Below are 18,460 nucleotides of genomic sequence, written 5' to 3'. Positions count from 1 at the left end.
CATGCACCGTGTGCGTCACGACGTATTTATTGATTTAAAGAGCGCTCAGCTTGCAGTCGATTTCGATCAGGGCACTACGTTAACTGAGACGAGCCTCACTCAAAATTGTTATCCTCTAGCGAACTCATGGAAAACGCTTTCTTTGCAAATTACCACTTAATGTTTTTAACCATTCGGAGAACATTTGCGAGACAGCGCGAGCGCACACTCATGATAGAAAAATGTTTCTAGCTTAAAAAAAGAGTGGCAGAACACACAAACTAGGGACGGCTGTGGCCTAGTCGTTTGAGCATCCGTCTCGCAATCGGGGTTCGATCCCCCGCGCCGCCGGGTACCGACCGGTGATGGATACAAGCTTTCCCCTACATGATGCTCTGCTTATTCAGGGTGAACTGCTTGGGAAATGGGTCTTCGACCCCACCTTGAGCAAATGAAAATACCTTGTGCCATGGCGCTCTTCGGCCGCAGAGGCCCTTGCGCCGTGAAAAATTCACTATCATCATCGTCATCATCATCATCACAAATTGGGAACAGGCTTCGGCTATCACCAAACGGTTATTTCCAAGCCACGCATTTTATAATCTGTTATTCAACATCTTACTTAAAAATTCACTGCTGCCAAATCACACCCGAATATGAAATCTACTTGATTTGCTGTAATACCGTTACTTCGGTGGGAAATCGATGCCCAATGTATGCTGCTGTGGAATTATGGCTTCATTCACCCTGCCTGTAAAAAGGCGATACCACCACCAATACACGCATTTAAACCTCCCCTAATGTGTTTCTTTTTTGTTATGAAACTGATATTCAACCTTTCACAGCACTTTTCATTCTAGTATGCACTTCCCGAGCTTTGATATACGATTTTCATTTCTTCATTTTATTTTCGTGCTTTTTTTACGCAGTAGCAGTTTTAATCACGTTTATCAGTCTTTTCCTTTTGCTTTCTTCTTTATTGCATTGGCATTAGAAACCCCATCCTGAAGAGAACCCGTTGTCTTTCATATGCGGGTGAGCCGAGGGCAGGGTGGGTGTTTATACTTGGTCTCATAAGTTCTTAGCAGCTCTATGTAAGCTAGAGACCTCCTGAGCCAATCAAGAGAATGCGTTAAATGTGCTCCTCCGCGCGTCGTCGTCATGTTGTCTGCTCGCGGCGTATGCAGGTATATAATAAGAAAATAGTGTAAACAGACGCTGTCTACGTATGCACGCATTCTTACGCTAAAGGTAAGCACATTGCGGAGCGTTACGCTGTTTTTCGCATCCCCACTTCTAGTTCTGTGTGTAGAAGCGATGGCACAATGATAATTTCAGTTTAGTCGCTTCATGTGGTTTTTGCAATGAAAAATTTTTGTCAACAAACCGATGTAATTTTTTCTGCCTGTGAGCTGCAGAATCGCCACTGGAAATAAAATATAAAGCAAATTTCGAGTTCATGGCTCTTGCTCTGGTTGAGCTCAGACTTAACACAGTAACAACGAGGAATTAAATCCGAATTGACGGCTCTGGCTTCGAAAAGGGCCGCATGTTGTAAACGTTATTTTAGCGTAGGCAGAAGTTGCGCCCGCTAAACTCAAGATACAGCTTCAATAACACGAGCGTACGTTATGCTCAATCTGAAATAGCGTTTGGCGCATGCGCGCTTTAAAGCATGCTACCCCATATCGCCATTTTATTCTGGAATTACACTACGCAGCGTCAGAGCGTCGCCTCTGCACTTATTGCAGCTTTGATAGTGTTGCAAGGAACTGCGGAAACGAAGCATAGTTTTGTGACCTTGTTTAAATGGACAAATTTAAATGTACGCAAAAACTTACGTACGTACAAATTGCATGTTACATACGTACAAATTTAAACGTTGTATTCGCAACTTAGTACACGACTTAGCAAATACTACGTTATCGCCGCAAGCGATCACGCCTCGTGTTAAACTGACGCGCTTTCGCTCCGTGCATTGCACGTCGTCGTCTTCATCATCCGTGCACAAAAAGCTCGATAGGCCTCCTAGCCCGCAAAATACGCAGGTTGACGCGAAGCCTCTTAAATCGTCACGAAAGGAAAAGATACGCGCATAACTCGCTCTCTTGGCCAGTAGACGCCTCATTCGCGTTTCTAGCTACGCGGCGGCAGTGACAGAGAGCTGTGCCCGCCGCGGTGGCTCAGCGGTTATGGTGCTCTGCTGCTAACCCGAAAGACGCGGGTTCGATCCCGGCCGCGGCGGTTGAATTTCTTTGGAGGAGAAATTCTAGAGGCCCGTGTACTGTGCGATGTCAGTGCACGTTAAAGAACCCAGGTGGTCAAAATTTCCGGAGCCCTCCACTACGGCGTCTCTCATAGCCTTAGTCGCTTTCGGACGTTAAACCCCATAAACTAAAACTAAAACTAAAACTAAAACTAAAACTAAAACTAAAACTAAAACTAAAACTAAAACTAAAACTAAAACTAAAACTAAAACTAAAACTAAAACTAAAACTAAAACTAAAACTAAAACTAAAACTAAAACTAAAACTAAAACTAAAACTAAAACTAAAACTAAAACTAAAACTAAAACTAAAACTAAAACTAAAACTAAAACTAAAACTAAAACTAAAACTAAAACTAAAACTAAAACTAAAACTAAAACTAAAACTAAAACTAAAACTAAAACTAAAACTAAAACTAAAACTAAAACTAAAACTAAAACTAAAACTAAAACTAAAACTAAAACTAAAACTAAAACTAAAACTAAAACTAAAACTAAAACTAAAACTAAAACTACAACTAAAACTAGAGAGCTGTGCGCTGCATGCACTGGCAGAAACGTGGCACTGGAACAAAACGCGTTGGCACTGGCAACACCCTTGCAAAAGGTGGCACTTGAGCAATAGCCCGCCGGCGTTCTTTGGGTAAATTGGCAATGACGATTAGAAAGTTAAAGACTCAGTTGATTTAGAGGAGGCTAGGAACGTGACAGATTTTACCAAAAATTCAGGGGGCACTTTGGCTCCCTAAAGTGCTTCAAGGCGAAAGCCTTTCCTGGCGCACTGTTTGGTATTGACTGCGAGACTGTCCGTGCTGAACTAGTGCTTTATTTGACTACAGATTACAACTATACACTTTGACTGCCGAGTTTCACTGCTTCTTTAGCACGACTCTCTCTCTGCTTCGATGAGTTCGGTTGCATCCATAGCTCTGTTCGCCGTAATGAGGTATGTATGTGGTCACCCACGGACGCCTTACGCCACCTGTCGGAGCGGACGACAACTATTTTATTAGTTGTCTGCTCCAAAAAGGGGCGTCAGACATCCGTGGGTGACCTCATTACTGCAAATCCGTGCGCTCTGACGTCATAACCATTTCGACCAACCGAAAAGCGTGACACCTCTGCTGACAACCTTCTGTCGACAACGATGAGGCATTAAAGGCTCTCGCCTCGCCTTGAAACGAGCATGACAAGCCCGGGGCGGCTCAGCCTTCTCCGAGATAGATAGTGCGCCTGGGCCACCGCAGCGACAACAGATGGCGTTGGTGTCCTCCTGCGAAAACCTGCTTTCGCACAGTATGTCGTGCTTAGCAATGGTAAACCGCCATCACATTTTGTACAAAGAGCGCTACGAGTCAGCGCGCTCAGGAAATCGGAGATCACATGCCAGCGCATACACCAGCGCATTATTCGCATTGACCACCCATGAATTTCTTTCTGTTTAATGTGCGTTCATTTTTTCGTTCCATACATTATTATCAACCTAACTTCGATTACTCCAGGACAAAAGTCTTTCCCAAAACTCGTCCATTAGTGCTCATGTATTTGAGCTGTTGTTTACATACTATATTCTCCTTCTCTCGTAACCAATTGAGGGTGCCATTTCAGATTGGGACCCTGGAATCTTCACACCAATATTTTTCGACGTTTCTGGATGCAATTACGTTGTTTAATAACGTGAAACTGAAAGTGGAATAAATGGATAGTTCTCAAATCTCAAGAAAAAAAGGCACTTCACAAGACCGCACTTGCCTGGTAGCATATTGAGGAGCACCCGGCAGTAAAGCATAGTCAAGTAGTCAAGTGCGTGAAGAGTTCACGATAATGGCGCCTGAAGCAAAAGATTGACTGCGCATTTCGAGCTCAAAGTCATCGTAACTATGCCGCGATCACCACGAATAAAGCTTTCCAGCTAGCCTAGTGAAAAATGCTTCCGCAAATATCGCACTCAATCTTCTCACTTGCGCTTTTTAAGAACCCCGCACAGCTAAATTCAGTGACAGCCATTTTATCGCCCACACGTCCTCCGAAGTAACGTCGCAGCAACAAAGAAGACAACTTATCAGACCGCTTCAAGAACTGTCTCTGAATACATAAAACACGCGTCACCTGAGAAACATCTCGGGGTTTACAACAATCCTTGGTGATGACAGAGGCAGTTATTTCTTCTTTTTTTTTTTGCGTGGCAACGGCCTTAGCGAAGGACGGGGTCCTTAATCTGTATAGGTGGCGGCTTTGCCAAAAGTAACCGTGCAGCATGATTTGCTCTTCAGTCCCACTGTGTACAGCGTATGCCACCCCCAAGCTCTAAATCTCGGTGAGATAAGGAGAACCTTGGTCCTCACCACTCAAGATCATTTCTATCTTTAGGGAAACCGCTACAGGGCTTCGCTATAAGAGTAAGAAGGAACCATGCTGCCTGGTTACTATCTATTGCAAAGACGGATACGCTATACATACTGCTTGGCGTTTCATCATGGTATATATTTATCAGAGGAAGCAGCAGAGTCGGTAAGGCGTTCTATGTGTGGCTGAGCGTTAAATCGCAGCTTCCGCCAACATCCGCTGTAGGCATTCTGAGGCAGCAATCTCTTGGAAGTTGGCGTCTTCTAATTTGATCAATAATTGATACCCCGCATGCGGGTGAGATCATTATAGAGGTGTTCACTAAAGCACTCCATTCGCTTACTATATTGCTTTATCGTCTAAAATCTGAGTAACTTTCCGAGATGTTCAGTGTGTGTTGAGTCGCACGTCCTATTCTTCCTCGTAATGACCTCTGCACGTTTGCATACGCTATTTAAGCAGGCCCCGGTTTGGAACTAGAGACGTTTGGCAGTGTAGCTAAGATAATTCATTGAACTCTGGAATTGAAATCGAAATTATGGCTTCGCGCATCAAGCATGCAACTTTATTTTATTGAAAAAGAGCTCACATCATATTCGATGCACCCTTGTGAACTTTTTCTCATCTCTCCCTTTCCACCCTCACCTTTATATCCTCTCATCCCTTTCCCCCCGTGCAGGGTAGCAAACTGGTTTCAGCTGCCCGTTAACCTCCCCGCCTTTCCGAGGAGGAAAGGCGGGGAGGTTAACGGGCAGCTCCTCCTGCTCCTTGTGAACTGGCAATTGTCATCATCATCATCATCATCAGCCTGACTACGCCTACTGCAGAGCAAAGGCCCAGGTAGCACACGACGGCGGGCCAATATTGGAAATCCACTGGCAAAGCGTGGCCCTAACTAGGCCCAGAGTTGCCAGTGAGCATCCGATATTGGTTGTGCCACTCCTTAGCACATCCAACAATGGCCCTGGTTGTCCGTCGCTTTACCAGTATTGGCTGAGCCCTCATTAGATCCTGGCTATCATGGGCCAGGTTAGCCAGGATTGCCCCACTGTTTGCCATTGCTGGCTGTGCCATCATCGAATCATGGCTATCATGGGCCATGTTAGCCAGTGTTGTTCTACTCTTTGCCAGAATTGGCTATGCCATTTCCGGGAGCTGGCTATATTGGCCTAGGATTACCACCGCTTATCCAGTGTTCAAAGTATACTGGCAAACGTTGGTAAACATTGTGTCATCCATTAAAATGGGTTCAAAATTAATTTTATTGTCGAGTACCATATCGGCAGTTCATAATTTTCGAACGCGCTAAAACATGCGAGTTCAAAGATTTGGTTTTATTTATTATTATATTTTAAGCGAACACTTTTGCAGTTTGTGAGCAAAGCTACCCATGATTCCGTTGGAAAAACTGCACTCTGGTTGCGCAGTGAGCAGCAATAATACGTTTAGAATTGCGATCGAAGTCCTGTTGATCAGAATTAACGTTCTGATTACACCCGAGACGCCTTCAACAAAAATTGTGAACAGGTGCCTTCAACAAAAATCAAATAAGTTTCATTTTATTAAATTTTTGGAATAAAAAAATCACTTTTTTTTATTCGCTCTAGGAATTCACTGCCGCAGTGCGCAGCTGGTGTCTGCTTCAGGGAGATCGCGATACAAACGTAATAGATTAGCGCAAGTGCATTCGCTAAACCGAAATTGTGCTCAGTTTTGGCAACGTCCAGAAACGAAGCAGTCGCCTCGTAATTTCGAATTATGCGTTGCGCTCGTGAAATATTAGGCGGGTGCTTCATAAACGCACGCGGACACGTGCTAAGCGATTCCTACACTTCCCTACGTCGTGCCCTGTGATTGTGCCTTTCCCGTGTTTTCTGATTTGCTATTTCCTTCCTTTTCTGCAAATCGTTGTGTTGGAAATTGTTGTTTTTGACCATTTTATTCTTCTGTTGCGTAATTTGCATTGGGGGCAATATAGCTCTTGCTCACGTCCTTGCATATTTACTCGCAAGTTTTTTTTTTCTTTCGAACATGACCTTTATTGATGAAAACCGTCGAAAGTAGTTGCGAACCACAATTCAACATGCCTTTGTTTGTTTTTGCTTTTTTGCGCGAAACTTCCACACCAACAAACAATTTGAGGATTCTTCGACGACCACTGAATAAATGGACTGACAACTGGCGTTAGACGCATGTTAACCTAGCTTGTTTGGCGCATGTACGGTACATGAAACTATGAAAGAGCGCGCATTCTGCTTGGATATTTTTTTTGCTTTATATTTTTGTTATTATGTGGTAACATTTTAAGCTATCTTGAACTAACAGAAGCCACATCATACGGCCCCACAAAATACGCGAGTGTCTCAAGTCGTTTTGGCGAAATGCATCTTGAAGCTCCAAGTTTTTCACTTCAAAATTTTCAGGCTTTTGCTGCAGCTTTGTAGCAATACTTTGACGCTTCCGTGTTTCCCATCCACTTCTCTCTTGTAGATATTCCTTTCTGTACTGGCTGTGGCCATGTGACTCATTCTCCAAAAATTCCAAACCCTTTTCACGTGTTTTGGCCTCTTTCCCCTTCTCTTTCAAGTCTTCAAGTCCAATATCTCCCCACCTGTTCTCCCGGCCGTGCCCTTTTCCAGGTAGCGGGCTAACACCCCACCCCGCGAAGCGCTATTTTTTCTTTTTGGTTGTCACTTTCTCAAACCTGTTTTCCCTCGCGCGCAGCTACGCGCTTCGCTGTTCCTCCACCTCCCTGTCTCCACCTTTCAGCTCGAGGACTTTTCTCGGAACCGCAAAACCTGTGTAAAGGAAAATTCATCTCTCCCCTCCAACCCCCCCCCCCCCCCCCCCACACAGACACCATCGTCTCCACTGCTCGTCTTGGAACCGCTAGACTCATCACAATAAGACATTCTTGACTGCACGGCGGAGCTCAACCACGTGCAAACCAACGCGACGAAAATGCATGCACACTCGAGCTGAGCTAGCACGCGAAAAGCCACACTCATATATTAGGAGAGCTCCGACGCTGTTCGTGCCGCCTGCAAGATCTTTTGTAAGTACTAAAACTCTTTTATCTTGATATACGTCTGGAAGTTAAAGTGGTTTTTGTAGTAAATGTTGCTTTGACTACATGCGCCTTTATTTTTTCGGCAGGAGAAGAGAGCGAGCCAAAAAGCACGAGGACGACTTCTCACCACTCTCATTGCGAAATGGCTTGCTTGACGTCGTGCGCAGTGGAATTGTGGCCGAATGGTGAGAATTTAATTTTTCGTCTTTGGTGAGATGAACTCACTAAAGATTCACTACTTTGGCTAACAGCGGGTTTGAACTCATATGAATTGAGATAGGATGCATTCGGGAATATGTCCTTTACCGCTTATGCACGACGGAAATCAGAACCGCTTAATTAATTTTCCACTGCAGACTAGTTGGTAAGGATATGTGTAATACTTCCGTAGTGTTTCTTTTTGCCTTCTACTCTTGCAGACTCAATAGAAAATCCGCAATTACTGGTTAAAGCTTTTGCCCAAGTTCTCTCGCAATGAAAAAGGGAATTACTCTGGACTATAAGACTAGTATTTTTGTGTGGTTTTCAAGTTGCAGTTTCGAATCCAACTATAGCATGCATGCGAAGCAACTAAGGTAAAACAAAGGTGCCCTGAGTTCCTTGCGTTCAGCGTATTTCGTCAAAAATCGCAAGCCGCATTTTTAACCCAATTAAATAAAACTAATCAAAAATGTTGTTTTGACGTCCATGTGGAAGAGACGCTACAACCTGTGCATGTTTACTGGAATAAAAAATTACCTCGCAATTTAGAGATACGAGTTATATTAAAACAAAATAATACATTAATCTGTTTTAATATCACATTAATTTGCTTATCTCGCATTGAATATATTTACTGGGAGTGCGACACGACGCATTAAACTAAATTAAACCATTTGGTGTAAGGGAAGTTTAGTAAATTAAATTCCACTTTGTGCAACTAATGTGGGGCTGGCTCTTAAGAATAAATTAAAAATTATTCTGTAAAATATGTTGCTAGTGTCTTCACGATTACTGTGTTTCACAAAATTCGGTGTTATCTTTGTTATGTTTGTTTTTGTTCTGTGATGGCCATAATTCAACTTACCATGACATCATGCATCTCTTTGCAGGCTTGGCACTTCGTGAGGCCATCGTGCAAGAACTGGACGAGGAATTTGTTTGAATGCAGTCCAGCAGCCCCCTTGCAAGTGGAGTGCAACGATTACTTCGGATATGACTGATCAGTTCACTGGAGGACAGCTCCGTTGAGCGCTTTTTGGATGCCTTAGCCGTGCCGCAGCAGCTTGCCGAGATGCTTTGTCCAACCTGATCGGCACTCACCAAACTTGAAAATAAATTGTTTTCCCACAGCCTCTGCCACCATGCTCTTGGGCCCCTTTTCTTTACTCCCCAGGGTGGCTGGTGGTAGCGCAAACCATCCTGTGTGCTCTAGAAGCGCGATTCTTGTAACGCAAAGCAATAAACGGGTCTTTTTTCTGGAATTCTTTCGCACCCTCATTTATGAATATTTGCTAGGTAGAATATGAGAGAAGCCAACAGCCACAGAAACCAAGGAGCACAGGGGATTATTTTTTTTAAATTAATTTTTTTTGTGGTGTTGATCAAGTAAGAATATTACTGAATATGTTGTCGCTTAAAGCTAATTGATTAGAATGTCATGTATGTACATCTATCCACAGTGCCGGTCATTGGCGAGTGGGTTAATTGCATGTGCCAGCGTTCGAAAGCTGGATGCCATTATTCGAAAGCTGGAAACCATTATTCGAAAGCTGGATGCCAATATTCGAAAGCTGGAAACCATTATTCGAAAGCTGGCTACCAATGTTTGAAAGTTGGATGCCAGTATGAGACCTTTGCTGGTCCATGCTGCAGAACGAACATCGGGACGGCGTTGGCCGCTTGATCGGCCGAGCGTTGGCCCAAAACTGGCATGAAAGTAAGGCCAATGTGTGATGTGGTAGCGCTCGGCCCAAATGCCAGTGTAGGACCGATGTTCGTGCCAAGTTTTGCCAACACTTGCGCGACGTTCGGCCAATGTTGTTGTGCTGCCTGGGGGCCTCTCCCATGTCTCTCCAACTGACCCTGTCCTTTGTCAGTTGCCGCCACTGTATCCCCGCAAACTTCTTAATCTCATCCGCCCACCTAGCTTTCTGCCATCCCCTGTTACGTTTGCTTTCTCTCGGGATCCAGTCCGCTACCCTTAAGGACCAGCGGTTATCTTGCCTTCGCATTACCGGCCCTGCCCAAGCCCATTTCTTCCCCTTTATTTCTTTATTGGCAATGGTCAGTTCCGGAAAATTTGCGTCATCCATCCAAACATTTTTACTCCAAATGTGCGAGGCTCGTGTAATTCATGCTGGTCCTTAATGTAGTCGGTCGCCCGTGAGGGCAGAGTCCCACTTCCACCTGCATGCCCATAGTACCTTGCGGCACCACTTAGCCCTACGTTAAAGCGGCGCTGATTCGAAATGCTACCTTTCCTCGTCAATATTCCAACAACTGAACTTGTTCTTTGCGAGAATCATTCAGTCTGCAATCGCATTTAAGTGCACAATCGTTGCTAGCTTTTCCAAAAGAAACTGGAGTAAAACTAATGACTCGATTGAGTTGCGAGAGAAAAACGCCGGCGAAGCAGCCCTCTGCGCTGATCGCACAAGAAAAGTGAAGCCGAACCTCCGGCCACCCTCGACGTATCCGTCCTGCGCAGCCGGTGAAGCGAATGTAGAAGCGGTTTTTCTTCGCGATCACCGAGCGGCGAGGCGGTTTGATTTATGAAACATGTCGACACGATCGACAGCCACCGACGTGAGCGGTGAGAGCCGGAGCGAGGGCGCTGCCGACTCCAATAAAAGTGCCAGTGTTACCGGGGGAGCTGCTCCTGACAACGAAATTGCTGCGACGCTGGCGCTCGGGCTGTCCGCTTTATTTCTTTTTTGCTCCTCTCAAAGCGCCTCAGTTTAAGCACAGTTTTCGAGAACTTTTTAATCGTAGGAAGGGATAAGCGCGTGGAGTTTTCAATGCCATTTTCTTAATCTTTTCCTGCCATGGTCACAAACTCAAAGTATAGCTGAGCAGCGAAAACTGACAGAAGAATGGAAAACTTTTAGCGACAACTCATGCCTTTGCTCCGTTAACCTGTTCGCTGTTCACTTTTCTAAGCGAGTTGCACTGTAGCCAAATTCTCTAAGAAACATAATGGTATTATATGCTTGTAGGCTAAAAGGAACCTTTAGTTCTTATCTTAAATTGTGCTCTGAGTTTTCGTAACTCGTGGTTCTTGTGTGGTTTAAACGGCTAGTTGTAAAATATGCTGGACTGACGACACCTTTGCCGGTCTGACAGCAAGCTTGGTCTCCTTTCATGCATCAACAAGGATAGTATATTGCAGGCTGTCACCACGCGCTTATTGCATTCGGTAGTCTGGGGCTGCCCTAAAAATACTGAAAAATAATAAGCCACAGGGTAACAAATCCGAAACACCAGTAGTGCTTGTGGTAGCTTAGGGCAAGCAGCCTCTTGCTCGGCTCCATTTTAATAAATACTGTAGTCGTTATCTACGTGCGAGTGCATGTTTGCGGGCACACTGAGTCTAGGAACAGAAACCTAGTGATATTTTGAACAACTAAGCCTATGATAACCAAAGCTTCCGGCCAGCTTTCACCTGAGGGGCGGAGTTTTAAAGTCTAACGATATAGAAATCTAATTAAGTACAGTGAAACAAACTGTGAAAATTGATGTGATAAGAAGAGTCGGGGCTTCGTGATCGCCGATACCAAGAAAAATAATTGAGTTACACCACGCATACGATGCTGGCAAGAAATAAGGAGCGGCAGGTTAGGAGAAAAGCTGTACACCGCAGCTACGAGTGTGCTTCCTGCGTCAGGTAGGGAGACGGCCAGGTTGGTTAGTCAGGTGGAGAAAGAGGAGCGGCGGATAACACTGAAGCTAGGCGGAGCTGATTTGGGATCCGAGGGGGAAGCTATTATTCGGAAGTGGGTTTGTCTGGTTGATGATCATGACAAAGGTTGTTTCAAGCATTGAGACAAATTATTTATTCATCGTTGAAACCGTTGAAAATGCCCTTAAAATGAAAATGAGTTTTCTAGGGAGTCAAAGAAAGCCTTGAACAGCGTAACTTTCACACGCCTGTTGCGGAATGCTACTTTTTTTTTAAATACAGCCTAAGGGCTTTGATTCTGAGCCTTACAGTATTGCTCGTTTTCCAGCCTCAGCGAACCTAGCCTCTCGAAGGAATAACCTTAAGATAATTATCATGGTGCAGGATTTTCTCGTTCGCTGGTAACCCATGTTCTCATAGCCTGTAAAAGAAAGGGCTAGCCGATAAGAAACGACAAAAAATATGTCCGCCTTTGATCAATGCCCGTGTGCTGGGTGATGTCAGATGCTGAAACGCCGCGATCCTGAAACCCCAGGTTTTAAGCCATGTAATCTCTCGCTGCCCTTAGGCAAGGAATCGGTTTTCTTGGGCATGGGCGAATCGAAATGCACAAATTGCGATTTTTTTTTTTCACACGGCACTATAGAGACCCGTCCCCAAAATCCTGCATGTATGCCACTGCGCGTAAAAGCCCACACCACCAGCCTTCCAAAGGCAACCATGGTTTCTCGCGCTACGAAGCTCAATATCGTGTTGCTGTCGTGTCGGTTCGCCCTGATGTGCTCCTGTAGGCCTCCACATCAGTGGCCTGAATGTTCGTTCTGACCGAGGGGCAACTGTAAAGCAGCCCCCGTGTGGAGCCGGCGACGCTTTCGTCATTCCTGCTCTACCGCACCTTGGGTAAACCGCTGTTTTAACTGTAGCTTCCTGTGGCTTCTTCCGCATTCGCATATCCGATACACCGTAATACGGAGGAGGAAATACAAAAGAGAATTGAACAAAATGTGATTTACGTGCGTGACACAGCACACCTTTCGCTAAATGTAGAAATTTACCCTAACAGCTACAGCGAACTGTAGCACATTCCAACATGCCGCAGAGTGTAAGGTACACATAGCCTAGCAAACACGGGTTCCCGTCTTCTAAGTAAGGTTCATGGGGCAAATATTTACATATCACGCGCATGCCACAAAAATATGCAGGATGTATGTTCTACTTTTTAGATTTCAGCATGCTTTGATTGCTTCTTTGAGTTATTTCGTTCCAATAAATGCTGACGGTGATTTGAATAACCACCTACCTGTTTTTCTCGCGTTGTTGCCTGCATACCTCACTTGCATGTTGCTTGATGCCTTTCAATTGTAGGGGCCGAGGGGCATGTCAAACCGCAATTTCTAGCATCTTCCCTTCAACCCTGACTTTAAGTATATGGGAAAATAAAGTGAATTTAATTTAATTGAGTATAAATTGGCGCTCCGTGTACGGTCACGCCAGAGGGCAGCCCTCGTCGAGGCGTGCTTGTTGCAAGTCTGAGGTTGCAAACCGTTTCCAAATTGTTCAAGGTTCCTTGGCATCAGTGAAACACAGGTACCTTGGTAAACATGGCAGCTCGGACACAACAGCAGTGCAAGGAATCACAGGTGGTTGAAATTAATGCCCTGCCTTCCACTACGGTTTCTGTCATGGCCCCATGTGCAGCTCTGGGACATTAAACGCCTAATGCCGTATAGTGCAGCACCGTATACCGTACATTGCACTAAGTATAGTGATCACTGCGACTGAGTCACCACTTGGCTGTTCCTTGTCAGCATGCAGGACCCATAAAAGGGCTGTATGAGGACAGAAAGCACAGGACACCAGACTTGGCTAAGAGCACTTGCTGCTGGGCTAGTTGGTTTTGGTTTTCGTACTGTCACCTACCTATGTGTCTTGTCTGTTTTTTGCACCTTAAAACTATTTAATTAGGAACCAGACTTGGCGTTTTTAAAAATCTTTAGTCTAGATTTTTTTTAAATCATTATAATCGGAGTCAAGCAAAAAGTTATGTTGACATTTTATGCGACATCTTATCCTTGTTTGCAACACGAGGCGCCCTTCATCTTAACAATCTTTATAGAATGGTAACGATGGAACATAATTGAGCTGGATGGAAAAATGAACTGCACAGGGGGAAAAAAGGGTGGAGGATGCCATGAAACCCGAAACGGAAATCTGGGCTGCCCATTATTTAAGCAGAACTATCCTGTTCCAGGTCGTTGGCGCCGTGACGGAGGGAACCCTGCAGCGACCTCCGGCACTCCGCAGAGCGCGCGAAAATGCATAATCTTAACAGTGCCGTGGCCGCGAGATGCATTGTTCCCTTGAAGTTCAGGGGTCATTGTACAAATATTTACCCAGCTGCTGCTCCGCCGGCGCGGCGGTGCCGTTGCTAGGATACGACGTGCTTGTCATCGCCTTAGGAGAGTGCGGCTCCAAGGACTGCTGCCTTGCACGCGCGCAGAGGAGCATCACAAAACAGCCAGCGCGCGCACTTCTCCCTGACGAGCGCGTGCCTCGCCCCGGCAGACGCAAAACTCTCATTAGAGTTCTAGGCGTGTCGATGTGAGTTCGCCGCAGGCGCGTCTGGTGCAGCGAGTAGGTTTGCGTGTTTGTGTGGTCGCCTCAGCAGACGGCAGTGAAAGGGAGGCCGGGAGGGGTAAGGCAGTGTGAAAGGCTTAGGAAGATGGGGGGGGGGGGGGAGGAAGGGCGAAGCGTGGAGACAGTGCACATGCCCTTTCAGCAAAGTATGTCATGGAGAGGAATCCGGTGAGAGCGAGACAAAGCGTGCCTCGCGAGCGTCGTGCATCGCTTGTCTCTTGTGAGCGGTGGAGTTGAGTGATGCAAGAAACGCAGCGAGAGTCGTTAGCGAAGAGCTTCGGTCGGTGCCCAGCAGAGATACAGGCGCTCAGAGCCTCGAGGTGGTGATTAAGCGGGAAGTGCAATGTCGTTTTGCAGCTCAAAGCGGCCGGTCCATTACTTCTTAAATGGTGTCTCGTTTGTTGACTAAGGTTTTCGTTTGCTATGGAGGTTCTAGTGTTAAGCGAACGAATAAAAACTATACAATGATTGGCGTGATTTACAAACATACAACATCACGCGTGTGATTGTAGCAGTAGGATATCAGAGAAGGCAGGTTTATTTCAGCATCCTCGTATCCCAATGTAATGTATGAGCTTAATACTGACAGGGTGGGAAAAGAAATTGCAACCAAGTGATAATCAAAGATCAGGTTGACTAAAAGGTTCGCCAATCGCCAAAGGCGAGAACGTACGATGGATGTGAAGAGGAGCAACAGAGTAATTAAGATGGAGATGGTTTAGCCAAGCTTCAAGTTTTACTACAGGAGACTCACATTTCCACGTGTTAGGCTGGCATCCGAGAGAGACGGCACTACGTTTAGTTATTTACAGTTTTCACTAACTCTAATTTAACGTCATCACTGACAACAAAAAATGACGAACAATTTAGCGTGGTTTAACCAAATGCGAATTAGGTGCGCTTGCAGTTCGGTTTCCACTTCGGTTTCGTTTTCAGGCTCGGTTTGAGGCTCAACAATGCGAAAGCGATGCGTTCTGCAAGCATTGCGCACGAATGGAAGTGGATGAAGGTGCCATCCAAATAACAGCGCAAGACACTGGGAGCTAAAGCAACCTTTACCTCCCGATTCTTGGCCGATCCCCCAGTGTGGGTATGTGCCATCTTTTCAAAGGCTAACAGCAACAACAACAACAACGCGCGGTAAGTTCGGCTGCGGCGATGACACAGTGCTCTAATGGAGTGGCCCCCTTGGCATATTTGTTCGCGCCGCCCCAAGTTCGAAACCCACTTGCGGCCATTGAGTGTTTTGCCATAAAGTGATTTGCATAGTTCGGCCACAAAGCATGCTGGCAGCTATCGACAACCCGGCTGCCACCTTGGCAGGTGTGCCATTTGCCAGAGGCTTCGGACAAATAAACATCCGCAATATCTGAGATTGGGGGTTTCAGTGCCAGCGCAGCAAAAAACTGGAGGGGGAACTCAGGCTCCGCCTTAAGGGTACGGAGCGATAGCGTAATGGGTTAATTACCATATATGCAGAATCGGTCATTTTCAGCTTTACGTCGAAAGATAGCTGGGGGTGCTCATACGACTCCTGGCGTAGAGTTGCGAAGGTTACGCGATGCGCCACTGCCGTGCCGTGGCAGGTGCTGCCAGCGTAGTGGGTAGGGATTTCTGCTATCCAGTTTGCTCCTCCGGAACAACCTCTCGCGATTAATCATTAATGTAACTGCTACCTGCCGCGGCGGGCAGTTCATTCACTCTCTATTTCTACAAACAAAGGTCATTTATTGCAGGGTGAGGTTTCTTAATGAATGATATAACTGCAGTAAGTTAACTCGCAGGTTGTCAGTTGTATAGAGTAGATGCGCTTGAACAGAAGATAAATCGATCTGAATTAGTGTTTGGAAGCACAAATTACCGACGTCGACCCCTGCAAATACATTAAAGCTTACGACCCTTCAAGTGGGCCGCGGAGCGCACTAGTTGAGTATGTGGAGTCGCAATAGAGGGATGAATGAGCGTATACTGTCTTGCGTGAGGTACGCCTTCCCTTGCCCGCATCTTGGCGGACAGATTTTCGAAATTTGCGGGATGAGCGCTGCTAGGGTTACGATGAATTAAACGCTTGCGCTTTTCATCCATTTGCAAACGGACGGGCTGAAGTAGGCAACAACGAGTTGGAAGTCACGGATGAAGGGCTAACTGCCACAGAGGATTCGCATCCACTTAGCCGTACGTGGATTTACCGCGGCGCCCTTGGCTCTCTGGTCATGATGCTGGCTGCAGAGCACGAGGCTGAGAGTTCGACTGTAGACCGTCGCAGGTGCTATCAGGGCGAAATGCAATAAAACACGAGAGGGTGCCGCGTCACTGCACGGTAAAGAAGTGCAGGTGGTCGATATCACAACCATTACGCTGTCTCTTTCTACGTGCCTCTTTTCGTTCGTTCCGTCACCCTTTTTCTTATGATGCGGCTCAGGTGCCCATCGTGAGCGAGATGCGAGATATTTGCTGAACTTTCTCGTTGCTTAAAATAATTAGGACTTTTTTTCAGCGCCCCTGTTTTTCTTCCTAAAGGAAATGGTAACTGAAAGCTTTGATTTTTGGCAGGAAAGTTCACGCCAAAGTACCCTTGCAACGTGAACGGTGGTTGAGCTCCACATCAACAAGTCGTCTTCACCATGCCGTCACGTACACATTGGGAGAAAAAATAATCCGAGTATTCATTCCGGCGGTTTGAGGAAGGAAATGAATGCGATAAAACTGCCATACTAACCGTATAATAAGAAAAGGGTACAAGATTGTAAATATTAGAAATTTTCAAATGAAAAATTGAATATCCTGCTATTCGATTTGCTAACGAATCAAATAGCGCATGTTCAAAATTATTCGAAAGGGATCAAATTCGTTCTCCAGTTTTGAATGGTTGGCACGAAGTTTGAATGGAGCGTGCCGTAGCTTTCATCGACAACTGTTCGAAGAACTAGGTCCACTCATCGCCGCCCAGCATGCTGCCTCAGTCGGTCTCAGCGGGAAGGAGGGTTAAGTGCCGCGAGGCATTCCATTTATGTGGCGGTGTTCATAATTCTCATACATACGGCATTCAAGATTAGGTAGCGTGACAGAGTTTAGCCAGAGTTCGCAAACGCTGCACTTATGACCGATGTCGGACGACATGGCTCAAACTCTTATCCCTCTCGTAAATTTGTTTGTGTTGTGTTTAATGGCGCATAGGCAGCTAAGGTCATAATGCGCCGAGCACAAGGTACAGAAGACTTCTGCAGAATCTTACAAGGAAGTGAAAAACGATCGGTGGTGTAGAGGGCCTAAACTGTTACTTATTACTGCCTAGTGATGATGAAGGAAGGACATTTTAAAAGTATCCTCTAGTAAAAGCTTTGAAAGGGGTTGGGTAACCTCAGTAACCATCCTTGGCTGGGCAAGGATCTCGAGGCTGCCAGCCAATAAAATAAAAACCTCAGCCTTTTTCTCAGGAATGAGAAAGTGGCTGAGGTGTATAGTAAAATCAGCGCAGCACTGGGTAAGAACTCACGGTCTAGATCTTAGATAAATTTAGACAAATTCAGACCTGGTGCTAATTTAATAGTATTGAATGTTTATCCTTTCCAGTCAAATGTAGGAAAGTGGCCTCGGACGACAATCTATGAGGGTAGCTTGAGGGGTGCCCTAGGACCATTAGGGCAAGTTGAAAAAAATAAAAGGCAGAACAAAAGAGAGTGTAAACACTCGCAGGCAAAAAATAATCATGGAACGCGACCTGATACACTTATGAAAGGCGAGATTTATGCTCATGAAACAAGGCAATCAAAAACAATGAAACTAGTATGCAACTAAAGATCTAACAGCATGCAAGACTTCGTGGCTTAAACCTTATTAAAGGAAGGGCTCAAAGTAATGTTCACGTAAGGCAGGCAAGAAAAAGTAGTAAAAGGTAACCAGTGCCAGTAGTAAAAGGTAACCTTCACATCCCTGTGACATGAGAGTCATAGAGGTAACGTATTGACTTTGTGTCGTGTGCTGCTTAGTAGAGGTCAGTGTTGAGTCTGTCGACAGTTACAGCTTTAACTTCGTGACTTATAGCATCGCCGCTACTCTCCTATGTCTCGCGTGAATTTTCGTTTTCTACGAAAACGAAAAAGCAGCGAAAAATGACACAAATTTTCGATTCGCATTTATTTGGTTCTTTTTTGTTCCTGTTCGATACGGTACCGAATCAAGCTAGCCTATTCGTATTCGATTCGGTTTCGATAAAATACTTTTCGCACACCCGTTAAAAATTTTATGTAGAAAGCTAGGTTTCAATCATCCATACGCACCG

General features: G+C 45.4%; 1 protein-coding gene and 1 long non-coding RNA gene across 2 annotated transcripts in view; both read left to right on the top strand.

Moving 5' to 3' along the window:
• Positions 1 to 18,460, top strand: part of LOC149338466 (cell adhesion molecule Dscam1-like) — a 418,614-nt gene that overhangs the window by 106,207 nt on the left and 293,947 nt on the right. The gene's annotated exons all lie outside the window — the stretch shown is intronic.
• On the top strand, positions 7,756 to 8,995 carry LOC149338467 (uncharacterized). The gene is made up of 2 exons (XR_016283736.1): positions 7,756 to 7,846; positions 8,753 to 8,995. It is a non-coding gene; the product is annotated as an uncharacterized LOC149338467 (long non-coding RNA).

The sequence above is a fragment of the Amblyomma mixtum genome, chromosome 6 (assembly GCF_055824585.1).
Source record: "Amblyomma mixtum isolate Tamu chromosome 6, ASM5582458v1, whole genome shotgun sequence".
Taxonomy (NCBI): Eukaryota; Metazoa; Arthropoda; class Arachnida; order Ixodida; family Ixodidae; genus Amblyomma; species Amblyomma mixtum.
The sequence above is the reverse complement of the archived record's forward strand: the minus strand, read 5'-3'. Positions and strand labels throughout refer to the sequence as shown.